We start from the raw sequence: 15,094 nt of genomic DNA, 5'->3' as shown, positions 1-15,094 counted from the left end.
GAAAACTGCGTGAGCACTCCATTTCGGCTCGTAACAAACAATGCCTCGGCGGACACTCGGGTAGTGGCTCATATCCATGCCACTGCCGTGATGAGAATAGTCGAACTCTAACAATGCTTGGAGTTCAGCACGCGTTTTCTACTTTGACGACCCCAGCGCGTGGCTATGGTTAACGTTGGCAGCATAGGATAGGCACCAGGCCACGTGGCCTCTTGTTATGACTCCGAGTTAAGGGGATAAACGATGCTCATGTTTCTCGAACTTATTTTCCGACTGCCATTGCTTACAAAGAAAAACTAAGGCAAGTGTATTCGGTAATTAACGTTAGGGAGTGATTCTGAGTACGATTTAGCGAAAGTAGAAAGATCGTTTCATGCTATAGGGAGTATTCACTGGCGGCCATATCCGTGTGCGCTGCTGCTGAGCGCGTGCTCACGGCGAGCTTCCGCAGTCCTTTTGGAGCGTGCCCTTAGCACCATCAAGGTTGCCGGTCTTAGCAGGCTATTAATGTGAGCCCGTTCTGAGCATGCGCTCTAAACAGCACACACAAATATGGCGTCCAGTGAATACCTCCTATACGTTCCTTCTGCTGGAAGGGCAGGAGGAGAGCTTTGCGCACAGATAATCTCAGAGGCCATAACCTGCAGTGTATCACGTTTCTTTAGGTAGCAACGCATCACCCGTAGGGGCGTAACAGAAAAAATCAAGAAGGGAAAGCATTGGACGGAAACGCTCCTGCTTTATGCGGGCAGCAATCGAGGAAGGGGAAGAGACAAGAGCGCGCAGAGAAGTCAGAACACCGCGCTTTGGGTGGAATGATTAGTGAGTAGACGCAAAGCTAGCTGCCCTTGTGCCTAGACGCTCTTCGAACGCGCTGGAACGCAAACGTGAAATACAGGACGCCGGCGTTCCTGGTTCGAACGCGTTTTTTTAATTGTCCCTATCTCAGGTTTTCTTTCAAAGATATTTCCTAACCAGCTCGTTGGCGTACTTTCCCTCCTTACTACTTTAAGGCCCGGTTAAACGAGCAGATGTCACAAATTATTTGAGCGCAACCCAAACCGAGGGTGCACATTTTACGTGAAAAATAATGGACGCATCACAAAGATCAACACTAGTCGAGACCAGCGCTCATAAAAGGCCGCGTGTTAAGGAATAGGAACAAGCGGCGTGTGGTATTCTTACATTGTAACGAAGAGACCGCTGCACGGGCATTCAGTCCCACTCGTGTACGTGGCAGGACAATAAGAACTTCGTTGCTCTCATCCATCTATCCGCCGACTTGTGAGTTTGCTTGTTTGTTTGTTTGTGTTTCGCATTTGCGCAGACAGCACCGTTTCCTAGCAGATCAGGGGAGAGGGGGGGGGGGGAGTTTTGTTTTCTTTTCAGTGGCCTTTTAACGTGCATCACGCAGTTGTGATGTTGCGAGCTTTCGCTCCACGTGTTCTGAGCAAGGCTGGGTGAAAGAAAGCAATGGCATAGCCGGTACACGAGCTGTGCTTCACCTGAATTGAATCGCGTCTGAATGCGCGAGCGCATCACAAGCTTCGACGATTTAACGAATATACCAGCTCTAGGTTTACAAAGATGAACTGCCGCTTGCGTGCCAAGCGGCTTCCGGTCGGCCTGTCTTTGCAAACCTGTCGAGCTTGCTTATGTAACCAGTGCTGGAAAGCATCAATTCTACACGGACAACATAGTTGGAGATTGATTAGGGTCTTCGGCTGTACAATTTAACGTCTTGGAGGAGGCAAGGTAGTTTACAAAAATATTCGAAAATGTTTAACTGATCTCGCGCTTCTTTGTACTTGTGGTGTTCACCTGGAGAATCGGTGGTTAAACGCTTCATTCACATTTTAAGCAGTGGTGTTAAAGTGGGCTCTGTCCATTCTTCCGGAAGTTCTCTTGGACGTTAAAGACTTGAGCACCGACTGGCTGTGTTTGCCATGAAAATGGTCTATAATACGTGAAGACATTTAACATTTGATGGGCTGGTGCCGGCTCCGTATCAAGGGTGCTAGCTGTTGCAGAGCTACACGTTTTTTTTTGCTGGGAAAACAAGCGTTTGGAAGGGCCGGGGGAGAGCTTTGCGCATTGATAATCTCGGACGCCACAACCTGCAGTGACAGCTTTCCGCCTTCTCCTCTAGGTGCCGTCAATTTCTCAGCAGTCGTCAACGGCTCCGAAAATAATATTGTACTAGGAAAGAGAAAGCGCTTCTCCATAGCGCTTTGCCGGGGAAAAAAAAAACCAAAAAAACCGCCGGCCACTTGTATTTGCGGTCAATTTCACTGGAATTCGAAATATTCGAATAGGCTCTGGCGCGAACACATGACAAGTCGCGAGCTTTAATAAAATAATTAATAGTAAACCCACTCTGCAGGAAGTTGTCATAAGGTAACTTTCAAATCCCTCTTCGTGTTACAGAATATAATTACAGTCAACGCGATTGCCGTAAATAAATGAATGAATATGGTAATTAACCAAGTCACGCCATCGAAAATAATTGAATAAGTGAGGAATGGCGAGAAAGAAGTAAAAAGAGGGATCAGAAAAACACGAAAAAAAAAACGCAGATTTTAACTTACGCTAATTGTTCTGACTACTGACTACATACCTGACTACGAGGTATGGAAAGATAAAAGCAAAGTGCAAAGATGGAAGTAGAAGACACCACCACGTACAAAGGTATAAGAATACTTCTGAAAATTTCGATGAAATATTGGGGCCCGCTTTCTTTTAGGTAACTGGCGACATACAGCTCCATTTATTCGAAAGTTCCGTCGCCCGCCACTTCCCCATTAAAACTTTAAGGAAATCGCATAGAACTTTTCAATTACATAACGGTTAGTTTTAATCTGGTTCCAAACACCATCGCTACATTTGGGCGTCGAATGAGCTTTCGGCGATGCATAGTCTACCACTGAGAAAGAAAAAAAAAAGAAAAAAAAAACACTACATATATAAATATCTGCTTTCTCCTTTTGTTTTTTCGGGGGGCCGGGGGGGGGGGGGGCGGCATTCTGTCCACTTGAAGGTAAGATTCATGGCTCTGGTATAATACACAAGGCGGAGGAAATGCCCAAGGCAATATTGAAAGGCGCGTGCTCGTATACAGTCAAGAGTGCCAGGGTTTGCAAGGCAGCACCGTCCGTTGAAAATAGACCCTTTTCAGAAGTGTGCGCCCCTTCAGCAGTTGATGCTGCGTCGATTATCCAAAGGCGCCATGTTTTGAGCATGCGCCTCGAGCATGTGCTGCACACGAGTGCTGGGTTAGCGTTCCGCGCGAACTTGCGGGCATACGAATGTATTCGACATGAATACCGCGTCAGCGCTCGGCCTCAACTCGCATGTAATCACACGAGTCGCGCAGGAAGCACGGCGTCCAAAATAACGACCGCCACGCCCCTAAATAGGATCTGATCAAGACGTAGCGGAGCAATGCCACCAAGAAGATGAGGCCTGGGAATGACGTCATCGCTAGAGGACCCCTGTAAACACGCTAACGCCCGACGAGAGACACGCTGACGTGCAAGAAATTGAAAACTCCGTGTGCGAGGCTTTGAAATATGGAACATCCGCCGGTCTTCGATTGTACTCAAAATTCCTCGCATAAATATATTCCTTTCGTATGTGTGACTGAAAAATCGACATACGAGCGATGTCAGATATTCTTGGGTTATATGTGTTGACAGTAGGCCAACTTGCGCAGCCTATCTTAAACGAATGAATGAACTCCTGCGGAAGTGAACAATGTTGCGTTATCGAAAGTAATCGAGTTAATGACGGGAAATAGCCGTTAATTCTATTATATAGTCGCCCGGCAAAGAGCGGTGGCTTTTGATATGTTCACGTGAAAAATGACGACACGTTGCAAAATGATGTGCGTAATTTAACGTAGCTACCTGTGTAATAAACCTTACCTTATGTTTTCTTTTGTTTTTTTTTTTGTCAGGCGACAGGAGCTTTTGGACCAGCCACACAGTTATAAAGTGCAACACCAAACGCAGATGTGAATTAAGCCATGCACTGAGCAAAAGACGGCATGCAGCTGCGAGCAATCGCGTTAATTCCTCCCCCCCCCCCCGCCCCCTCGCCCTTTCTAAAAAAAAAAATGTATCGCAAATTACTAGTCAATAGACTTATTCAAAAACTTGAGGCGCCTCGTCGCGGCGTAATGCCACGTTATGCAATGTGGGAATCAGTGGGCAGCAAAATCCATACGCGCTCCGCTCCTAGCCCACAGGTTCCCAGAATGCAACGCACGCGGTGACGGATCTATGGAAGTAGTCTATCGTGTTCCGTACGTGAAACGTCCTAGCTTCAGAAACGTCTAGTGATACTCGGAGTTTCCCGACGCCAGACGCCTACGTTCACGGAGCTCTTCATCAGATAGTTTAACGCGTGTCGCGTGTACACTCGATCGTTTTTTTTTTTTCTAGAATAAAGCGATATAATAACGCTAATCGGGCTGATGAACGTGCAACCACCTTCCAGAGCCTCCCATAATCGCGAGCTCCCCTCCCTCAGTGCGCACGAGTGGTCGAGCTCCTCCTCCCCCACCTCAGCTCCTCCTCGACTTCCCGTGTGGTCACATGTGCTCCCCGTTAACCAGTCAGCGTGGAGCACCTGACCCTTCCTCTCCCACCCGTAAACCAATGAGTGTAGAGCGTCGCGGCCACGCTTTTATCAGGGCTTCACAAAATGCCGAACACCCAACCAAAAAAAGAAAAACGTTTCACGCATAAACAACAACAACAAAAACAAAACAAAACAAAAATCAGTTACATATTTTTTAGCGTCTTTCTCGCAATCAGTTGAAAAAAACAGTCTCTCGAACCTGCGGAGCAAATAACTGTCCTCAGACATGTTCGAAGCGTTCAGACACGGATAACATGCTTAGAACATCCTTGAGGCCCTGTCTGTAAATAATTTGAACATTGTGTCTGCAGCGAACAGAGTGTATCTTTTGTATGATCAAAACACAAGGTTACTGCGACCTAAAAAAAGAAAAGAAACCGTCTCGCTGTATAGTTACTTTCAGCTGAAGAAACGCAGGGCGTAGCTTAATATTTTCGCGCTCCTCGCTCCCCGATTGGTCCACTGACGTTCTTATAAGAAAATACCACTACCTGGATTGGCTGTAGAGCGAGAATAATATAGACGCTTTGCAGCAGCTGTGCATGGACGCCGCCATAACTGACCTTCAGTTTTTGTTTCCTCTTATTTCGTTTATTTCACGTCATCATTACCATAGCAGGCCAGGTTATTGCCATAGTAGATTCAACTGTGTCCTTTTCTAAAGCATCGGCCTTTGTAGAGGATCGCCAACTACCGTTTCGGTTGCTCGGCATCTCGGTAAGACAAGAGAAGGTCAGCAATGGCGGCCCTAATTTGGCGCGTGTGTAAAGCGTCTATATCCGCTTGCAACTCGCCGCGCGCCGGGCGTTTCACATGCTGTTGGTGGCTCCATCTGCATACTACACGAGGAATCTGACTCCTAGGCAAGACCGGTACGGTGCATTGAATCCGCGGTCGCGCTGCTCGTATGCACAGCATACCGAGGCCTAGGTGTATCGCCGTAGACGAGATGACCGTATGCAGTATATTTGCCTGCGCTCATGCCTCAAGCAGGTTCAGCAATGCTCGTTTGATGCTTCGGACAGCCGCCGGCAATATGAAGGTGAACACCTTACCTGGTTTCTTGCCTGTTTTACGGCTCCCTAAAGCTATATTAACTCTCAACGTCTCAAATAGTACGCGGCTTGGGGGTCTCAACTTTGCGTTCTAGCCCTCTTCTGGAACAGAGGTTGTTCCAAAACTTGCAGGAGCGTCAAAAACAAGAAGAGGGCTGTTCACCTTCATATTGCTCACGGGTGTACATTTGTGCGCTTCGAACATACCTTGCAGACAGTTCTTTTTCCTTCTATGACAAATGGGACAGGAGGACCGTCATGCAAGGACACGGATGGGACACAGTGTCTTCAGACTGTCTTGTTTGTTGTACGATGTATCTGCAGTGTGACCGCTGATTTAGGGTTCGTAGTTTTTTTGTTTGTTTTTGTTGCGTAAACCCAAATTGTTTTGTCCGAAATTCGCGAACCGAACAAGATTGATCCAAAACGAACTGATCGCGACTATTCCACCATACATTACGGTACTTTTTTTTTTCTCCAGATATTTGGAGGCATAAAGAAAAGAAGCCGAAAGGAAAAATGCGCTAGCTCAAAAAAACAAAACAAAACATAACGGTTGACATAAAAAAAAAAGATAGGGTGAAGTAAAGTGGATATTTGGGCCAGTTGGTTCATTGCAAGCAAAAAGCGCCGAAAAAACACAGGGACACAGACGAAGGGAAACAGGACAAGGCGGATACTCTTAGATAGGGAGAAAAAGAGATCGAGGGGTCATGGGCAAAACAAAGTTTTCGGCGCATACTCTTAGCCAGGAGCCGCGACCTGGGCCGGCTTGCTATGGAACAGAGTGACAGAGTCTGAGTTGAGACTCGGTGAAAGAAAGCACTGCAAAGGCTGGGGCGCGCGAGCGTCTTGAGACGCAGCTTGAGTCACGCGCAGCTCGTGCGCTGGCTTTGGCAGTGCTTTCTTTCCCCCAGTCTCAGCTGAGACGCTGTTTCTAGCAAGCCGGCCCTGGGTTCGAGAAACACCAACTGCAATGAGTTAATGCTTGATGTAGCAATGTTCGGTTTGTTTTCGCAAAAATGGCTGGACAAGAAACTTATTCCACTCTCAATTTTCATCTGAAAAGCAACTCCCCCGCCCTCTCCTCCCTTCCTCGGCGAGTATTTTAAAATTGTATGCCCGAAAATAGAGCTCACCGCGATAAGAAACGATGTTTCAGAGCGTGTTTCTTTTAGAAAAGACCAAAGAACGCCACCGCTACATTTTTTTTTCTTTTTCTTTACTGGTGCAACATCTTTTAACATATTTTAATGAGCGACGCCGGGAGGACATACTTTTTTCACTTGGTTACAGTGTTGGGCCCGTTACCGAAAATAAGAAAAAAATAACGTCATTCGCTTGTTCGTCAAACATTAAGGCGTTACTCGGAATCGTAACCACTCTACACTAGTAACGATATATCGCTAGCGTTGCTTCAAATAACAAAACGAACGTTCCTCTTGCGTTACTTTAAATTTCAGTATTCGGAAGCGATAAGCCGCGGTTCCGAATTTCGACAACAATTAACCTTTTATCGAAAGATTTGACTATATTTTTATCCTTCGTTCATCGAATTTGTAGAATGCAGCGCGGCTTCGAAGGTGGGTCGTCTCTTCGAAGAAACCGAGAACGTGCGACGAATTCTAGTCAAAAGTTGCGAGTAACTAGTAAAAGTAATTTAAGAGACAGTACCTTAAAATTGTAAATAAATGACTTTACTAGACAGTCGTTTCGGATACAAGCGAGTACGTTGGTATGTCAAGAAAAAGAGAAGAAATAACCCGTTACCAGTAACGCCGTTATTTGTAACGCGTTACCTCCAAAACCGCTTGGTCATAAGTATTAATAAATGAGCTGAACTCCCCCGAGAAGGTTCCTCACTCTAAAAAAAACCGCGCGTCTACTTTCCCGCACCGCACTCGGAGAGCCAATCACCCCAACTTACGGAGGCAGCTCAGCGAATGACGTTGCCGAAACATATGTCTAGACCCAAAAACGCAGTCTGAGTTGTGACATTAAGCAATGCAAAACGTCACGCTTGCATTGCTTAATGTCACAACTCAGACTGCGTTTTTGGGTCTAGACATATGTTTCGGCAACGTCATTCGCTGAGCTGCCTCCGTAAGTTGCGGTGATTGGCTCTCCGCGTGTGGTGCGGGAAAGTAGACGCACGTGCTTTTTTAGAGTGCTGTTTCACTCCCAATCATTAAAGAGAAACGCACTCTATACTTTACTAGTTGTGACTGATTCGGAGCATGGTGCTCTCACCAAGGAGGAGTTCGTTTAATTTTAAATATACCTCAAAGTGATCTTTGAGACACGTATTAATAGAGAGGCGATGACTTTGCTCAATATACACCTTTTAAGAGAGAAACAATCCTTATCGGCATGTGTTTAAAACCACGATTATTCTCGGCTTCTGGACTGGACACCGTAATTATTACAAATAAACAAATTATGTATCGAAGCCGGCAGTAGCCGACTTTGATACAGCCACTTTTTTTTTGCAAACCAGACGTAATCCTAGTGCACTTATTCGACAAAATGCGCACGTTTTCGCGTAACGCAGTGACGAGTGCAATGCAACGATGCAATAACGCAATGAGTCTCCATCCTATGCGAAGCGCCAGCTGCCTCGAGGTCTACCCACTATCCTTCAATCGGAGCCAATCAGAGCCCGGCGTCGTTATGACGTCACCATAACTCCTGCGCAAAAAGCAGACGACTTGCGCTCGGCATAGCGTCGGCCGAGATCGAACCTAGAGTAAAACGGAGTATGAATCACGTAGAGTGAAACGGCGCCGACTATACTGGTAAGGGAACTCACTCCAGAAGCGAGAAGGAACTGGAAGAAGCACCGTCGTCCTTGCTTCCGACAAGCCCTGCGTACGAAACTGAAGTGCAATATCGCAATGCCGGCAGACTCGGTACACTGTTCAAGCAGACAGACGTCCAGCCGCGCAGTATACCTTCGCTAGTATACTAACGCGCAGATGAGTCAAACGAAGCACGCGTGGATGCATTTTTCTCCCAAATAGGAAGAATAAAAATATAAAACACTCCATCAGAAAGTCATGAAAAAAAAAAAAAGTGCAAACGTTACACATGCCTCGGGTGTCCTGCACAGCAGAAACCGTGGGGTCCTGCAAAAACTAACTGCTTGCCTGCCGGCTGTGCTACTGCACACAAAAAGTGAGAAAACTATAGGGGAGAATACTCACAGAAATAAACTTGGCACGTATTCTACAAAAAAGAAAAAAACAAAATGGCGCTTTCTCAGGACTCTAGATCAAATATATAGCGCGCAGTGTTGACAATAACCAGGCACTACTTCCTCAAGCTATACTCGTTAGCGACTGGTTTGAAAAAGATTGAATGCTGCAGCCGTTGCTAGTGAGGGTTAGAGAGAAAAAAAAGGTGGTTCTGCAAGCATGCCATACGTTTTTATTTTTTCTGTTTTCTTCCTCTGGACTTTACATCTTTCTTTGCAGCTATTTTATATATATATATACGCGCGAAGAGAAAACCTTATGTTTGTTTCTATGAGGTGTCGAGAAAAATGGCTCCGGGAGAGGCTTGAAGGCTTTCCACGTTACCTACTTCCACAGCTCCGCATTTTGGACGCTTTAGGTACTTTTTATAACAAACGCCACCAGGTTGTGCTCCAGTCTTTGACGTCCCAGAAAACTTCTAGTTTATAAAAAGACTAAACAAAGGGCACTTTACCAGCGCTGCTTGAAATGGAGATGAAACGTTAAACCACCAATTCCTCAGATGGACGCCAAAAGAACGAAGGAGTGCGAGATCTGTTAATATGTTTCGAGTATTCTTATAAACCAACTTGCCTCCTACAAGACGTAATATTGTATAGCCGGAGCCCCTCGTTAAATATCCAACTTTGTGGTCCGTGTAGAATTTGTGCTTTCTAGCACTAGTGGCATAAGTAAGATCAACAGGCTTGCAAAGACGGTGCGACCGGAAGTCGCTCGGGACGGAAGTGGCAGTTCATGTTTGTAAACAGCAAAGGGGTCTATAGGGAATTTGAAATTTCGTTGATGTCAGCAGGGAGCAGCTCTATTGCGTCGCATATAATATTTTCGCTTTTAGGCACGAAGCCGTGGCAGCACAAAGTAACGTGCAGCTCCAAAAACAGATATTGCTATTTGTTAGCGATTGCGTCGAACCTCCGAGCGGTAACAAACTGAAGTTGTGAAGGTGGGTCGGGAAAATGTTCTGCTATACTTCGGGTCACCTTAGCATAGACTATTGATAGCCGAGCAAGCTAAAAGCGCGAGCTAGTTGCTTTGGATGAAGCGGCGGCTGCACGAGCGCTCGAGCAGCGAGTGCTCCACTCAGGGCAGTCATGGCTAACCTCTCGCGCTTGCACAACCTTCGGAGTTAGTTCATGCTAAGGTGAGACGAAGTAAAGTGGCGGCGAAGGCAGCAGACACGAGCTCATTGGACTCTGGAATGTATCTCCGCTAACGAAACGCTCGAGGATAGGGTAAACGTTTCTCATGGCATTCATACAACCCCACATGTTCCACAACAGGGTATACAGATCCTGCCCACAGAAAGATAAAGACCAGCTTTCCGGCTATCACCCAAGCATATATAATGTATCGCCTGTTCAAAAACATTAATTATTATAGCCAGGCGGCTTTTTGTGACGCGTCTGTGAGCTGTGCATGCTTGGTGTTGTTTGTCGGTATGTTAAGGACTTTTAGCAAACCGTTAACCCTGTTCCGTTTACCGCGGTACAGAAGCATACTTTTAAGCGCGCGTGCTTGAAAGGTTTCGGTAGTGCGGTACGCGGAACGCGGTAACGGTTTGCTAGAAGTCCGTATTGTTCTTGACTGCGGCATTTAAACCTCGTTTCCTCCCTCCCCCAGTAAAACTGAATACAAACGAGTGTTACAGATACTATTAGAACCACTAAATCAGCTACGCGTCAGAGATAGCGACACTGAAACCCTCTTGGTGCTTAAAACCATGGTTTATAGTTATCTGAAGCTCTATCTAAGATCGCAGGAAGCTGTTTTTTGTATTAAAAAATTGGTAAAAAGAAAAAAAAAAGAATCTCACGATAGAGTAAGGACGATATCGCCTGACACCGTGTCTAAGCTCATCAAGTCGCATTTCCGAATAGTAAGGGTCGCCAACATAACATAACATAACATAACATAACATAACATAACATAACATAACACACACACACACACACACACACACACACACATATATATATATATATATATATAAATTATGAACATCTTGTTACCAGAGCAAATATTGTTCTATCTAAATTAAAATGTTGGTGCGAAATTAACTCCCTCCATATTAATACTAATAAGAGCAAGGCTGTAATATTTCAACTACATTCCAGAACTCAAACAAATTTATTCCTTCCTTTCAAATATGATTCTGATATTATTCATTGTGTTACAAATGTCAAAACTCTGGGTGTATTTTTTTTCCTTTAACATGTCCTGGTCTGAACATGTTAAATATGTTCGTACTAAACTTTCAAAAATAGTTGTAGTAATAAACAAATATAGAAACATTTTACCTACCAATATCAAACTTCAAATTTTTAAATCATTATTTTTCCCCGTCTTAGGATACGCGCATCTGATATGGGGATCCACTGGTTTAACCAACTTAAATTTGCTCCGCGTGCTGCAGAAAAAAGCTCTTCGTGCAATAGCCAATGTTCCTACGACCTCACCATCATTGCCTCTCTTTGATAAATATTCCATAACCGACGTGTCAAAAGTTTACAGTCAACGCTTAATATTAACGTACCAATCGGCCCTTAAAGGTAAATCCGAAACATTTCTGAACCTCGCTGACCTTCATTTGCAAATTCCAATTTATCAAACCCGTCAAATACATCCATGGCAAATACCGAAATCACGTACGAACTTCGGACATCAAAGAATTAAACATGCACTTCCTCACTTACTAAATCATATCGCATCGCTAGAAATTGATATCACTTCACTTAATAAAAATAGCATCGTTAACATTGTATAAAAATTCACATCCTATGATTTATTAACATTGTATAAAAATGCACATTGTATTGTTTTTCTAGATTTATTTGTTTATTAAATTATCTCTTGTTGCGTTGTCTGCCATGTAGGGGTGCCAGGGGCTCGTCAAGCTGCATTTAAGCAGCTTTTTCCCTTGGTATCCCCCATCATGTGATGGAAAATAAAAGCTGATTTGATGTGATTTGATTTGATATATATTAGCTGCAAAGAGCTATAAGTGTAGCTTCTATAGTGACTCTGGATACTACATGGCATCACGAACCAAGCAAGACTTGTTAATTTTCTGAAAAACTCCTGGCATTTAATTTTTTGATTAGGTTCTTCATGGCCGCCGCTCCACTCATCCAAAACCACTCACAAAGCGTAAGGAGGGTTAGATAACGCACAAATAAACTGTTTCTCGAAGCGGCAAAGAGAGTTTTGGGCCCGTCGAAACAAGAGGGAAGACGTAGCCTCGCGTAACCTCTGACACCGTCTCGTTGGGGGCGGCCGCCGCCGGTCATTTATCACTTACAAATTGGCCGCCCAACAGCTGCGCGCGCTGATAGCTTCGTGCGAGGTGCGTGCTCGCTTACGCGCAACGCGGGTCTCACAAACCGCAGACAGCACACACGCGTACACCGTCCAGATGTCTTCCTGAGGTCTTAAGGATGTCTGTGGGGCGTTAGGACATTATCAGGAAAGATATATTTTGTCGCGAAAGTGCCCGTTTTATAGAGACAGTATATAGTAGCCAAGACAGGGAGCGCCAGTCGTACAACCGAAGAAAATGCAATTTGTCACCGTGCCGTGTGTTTCTTTAGAAAGCCGGAAGTTGGTCAGCACCAAAGGGACGACTAATGTCTCAGCTGCAGATGAGATATCTAGCCAGTGCAATAGCACCGTTAGCCTTGCATCTTTAACGTGCATCCGGCAGTATAAGCAGCAATATACGGCCGTATACGCCGGCATCTGTACACGCTTTACACACGCGCCAAATTACAGCCGCCATTGCTGACCTTCTCTTGTCTTACCGAGATGCCGAGCAACTAAAACGGTAGTTGACGATCCTGGACAAAGGCCGATGCTTTAGAAAATGACACAGTTGAATCTAATGTGGCAATAACCTGCCCTTACAAAAATATGTATGGACACTTCTAGGACGTTCTATAGACCAGCGTCCATAGGGAGGACAAAAGGCATCTATAGGCGGACCACGACCTCTGTTGCCTCCGTGAAGTCGTCCTATGGCTGCCCTATAGAATATTGGCCAACGGACGTTCTATGGACGTCCCATTCTATGGATGATGTGTGGTCATCCTATATCCTCTCTATGGCAAGGCGCCATAAAGAGTCCATAGAGACTCCCTAGGGAAGCCATACAAGGTCTACACAGGGTCCTCATGGGGTCTGCAGAAAAGCCATACAAGCTCTACAGGGAGTCGCTACAAGGTCCGCAGAGAAGCCACTCAGTCTGCAGGGGGTCTGCTATGGGGTCCGCACCGACCAACGTTTCTAGAGCAAGTCAGTTGGGAAACTGCTAAAGAGCTTGCTCTGAAAAAGTGGCACCCCGATCTGTACTCGAAAACCAAACTAATTGCGATCGCAACGCCACCATTCCACCCGCAGCGGCCACTCGGATAACTGCACGACTGCGTGTGTTGGTTTGGGACTATCGTTATTCGACAGCATGTGACTGTTCTGCTTTGGCTTTAATCGGCCACTCTGGCAGGGTTTAAAGAAAAGTTTATTGACACTGTAAACTGCAAGACGTAAATCACACCGGTATACAATAGGAACATGTACGCTACAAAGATCCAGGGACGGAGGTAATGCCAACCCCCGTCTCCCAGGCGGACACGCCGCGAATTGCCACCGAAGTTAGGACGCACCCAAGTCGGGACGCGCTACCAGAAGTCGCCGGTGAGGCATGGCTGTAAAAAAAAAAAGATATTAATTGTGCCGCAAAACCCTGTAAGCTAAAAGTGTATGCAAACATCACGCTCTTGTCAGTTTGTACTGATCTCCAATAAAGGGTTCTACAAAAAGAGCTTTTCCCCATTTGTTTTTACGCAAAAACGTGCTCTGTAAAAGTCATTTTAAAGAGTGTAGGGTCCTTAGGGGTCTGCAAAGAAGCCATACAAGGTCTATAGGGAGTACGTAAGGGGTTCACGGGGAAGCCATACAGGGTCCACAGGAAAGCCATACAGGGTCTACACGGGCTCCTTATGGAGTCTGCAGAGAAGCCATACAGGGTCTGCACGGAGTCCCTACGGGGTCCATAGAGAAGCCACTTTAAGCGATGGTGGTACCGCGGTGTGAGAATCGCACTCCCTAGCTCCTGGATGATTGGCATCATAATAAAATGGCTTGCCTACACTTTCCTGACGTGAAAAAAAACAAACATAAAGTAAATCTCTGATACTGCGCGTATATAGCAAAACTACAATTCCTTACGCGTCGCGCGAAGACCCAGCCTACTATACCGCTTTTTAACGACGATCATCCAGATGACCGCAATTTTGATAGGCACCAGTGCGCTCACTATGGGTTGTGAAAGTTGCGAATATCTACGGGGGCTGCAGCGACCCACATATACCTACCTCCCACTGAGAAAGTAAAAACATTATTCCCGCACATACTAAACACTTCCATCTCCACAATGAGTATACCCTGAGGTTGGATATGCCTCTAGACATCAATGTAACATATTGATACCCGGAACTTAATTAACCACTCTTTAACTCGGACACCTCACTACACCTAAAGAAAACGTCTACCCGGCATCACTTTGTTAATGCCCCAATATATAGCTCACACCATGGAGAGGCAATAGGATGACCATAGACTCACCGGGACCATAGAACGGAAATAAGAAGGAATGAAAAACTTTTTCTTTCGCGAAGATCTCTATAGCGTTTTTGTGTCCATTCTGTGGCAAACCAATGGTACATAGACGGTCTAAGAACTGTCTACAGGCATCCATAGGATGGACAAAGAGGTAATAGAACGGCAAAAGTATGGGCATAGGACGTCCATACATATTTTTGTAGGGGTGGCCTGCTAGGGTAATGATGAAGTGAAATAAACGAAATAAGAGGAAACAAAAACTGAAGGTCTCTTATGGCGGCGTCCATGCACGGTTGCAGCAAAGCGTCTATACGATGCTCACCTAGATCAAAACGGGCAGGGGTCGGAATATAACCCGAAATCGCGAGCTCCCGCTCCAAGCCCTCCGAGCTACGCTGCGCGTTCACACACTCGGCCAACAATTTCCCCGCGAAGACAAATGTCGACTACGCGTTCATGGTGATTCGTGGATGTTCACTTACCAGAGCTATACCAACCGCTGGCACAGTCCTGTCTCAATGTGTAGGAGGG

The 15,094-nt window shown here is 45.6% G+C and overlaps 1 protein-coding gene and 1 pseudogene across 2 annotated transcripts in view; one reads left to right on the top strand and one right to left on the bottom strand.

Annotated features, from left to right (window-relative positions):
* The window catches only part of LOC8042391 (forkhead box protein P1), a 382,801-nt gene that overhangs the window by 302,415 nt on the left and 65,292 nt on the right, over positions 1–15,094 (bottom strand). The gene's annotated exons all lie outside the window — the stretch shown is intronic.
* Positions 11,036–11,714, top strand: LOC120843163 (annotated as a pseudogene).

Source organism: Ixodes scapularis, unplaced genomic scaffold (genome assembly GCF_016920785.2).
Source record: "Ixodes scapularis isolate PalLabHiFi unplaced genomic scaffold, ASM1692078v2 PGA_scaffold8__174_contigs__length_109621045, whole genome shotgun sequence".
Classification (NCBI taxonomy): Eukaryota; Metazoa; Arthropoda; class Arachnida; order Ixodida; family Ixodidae; genus Ixodes; species Ixodes scapularis.
This window is presented reverse-complemented; position numbering and strand designations above follow the sequence as displayed.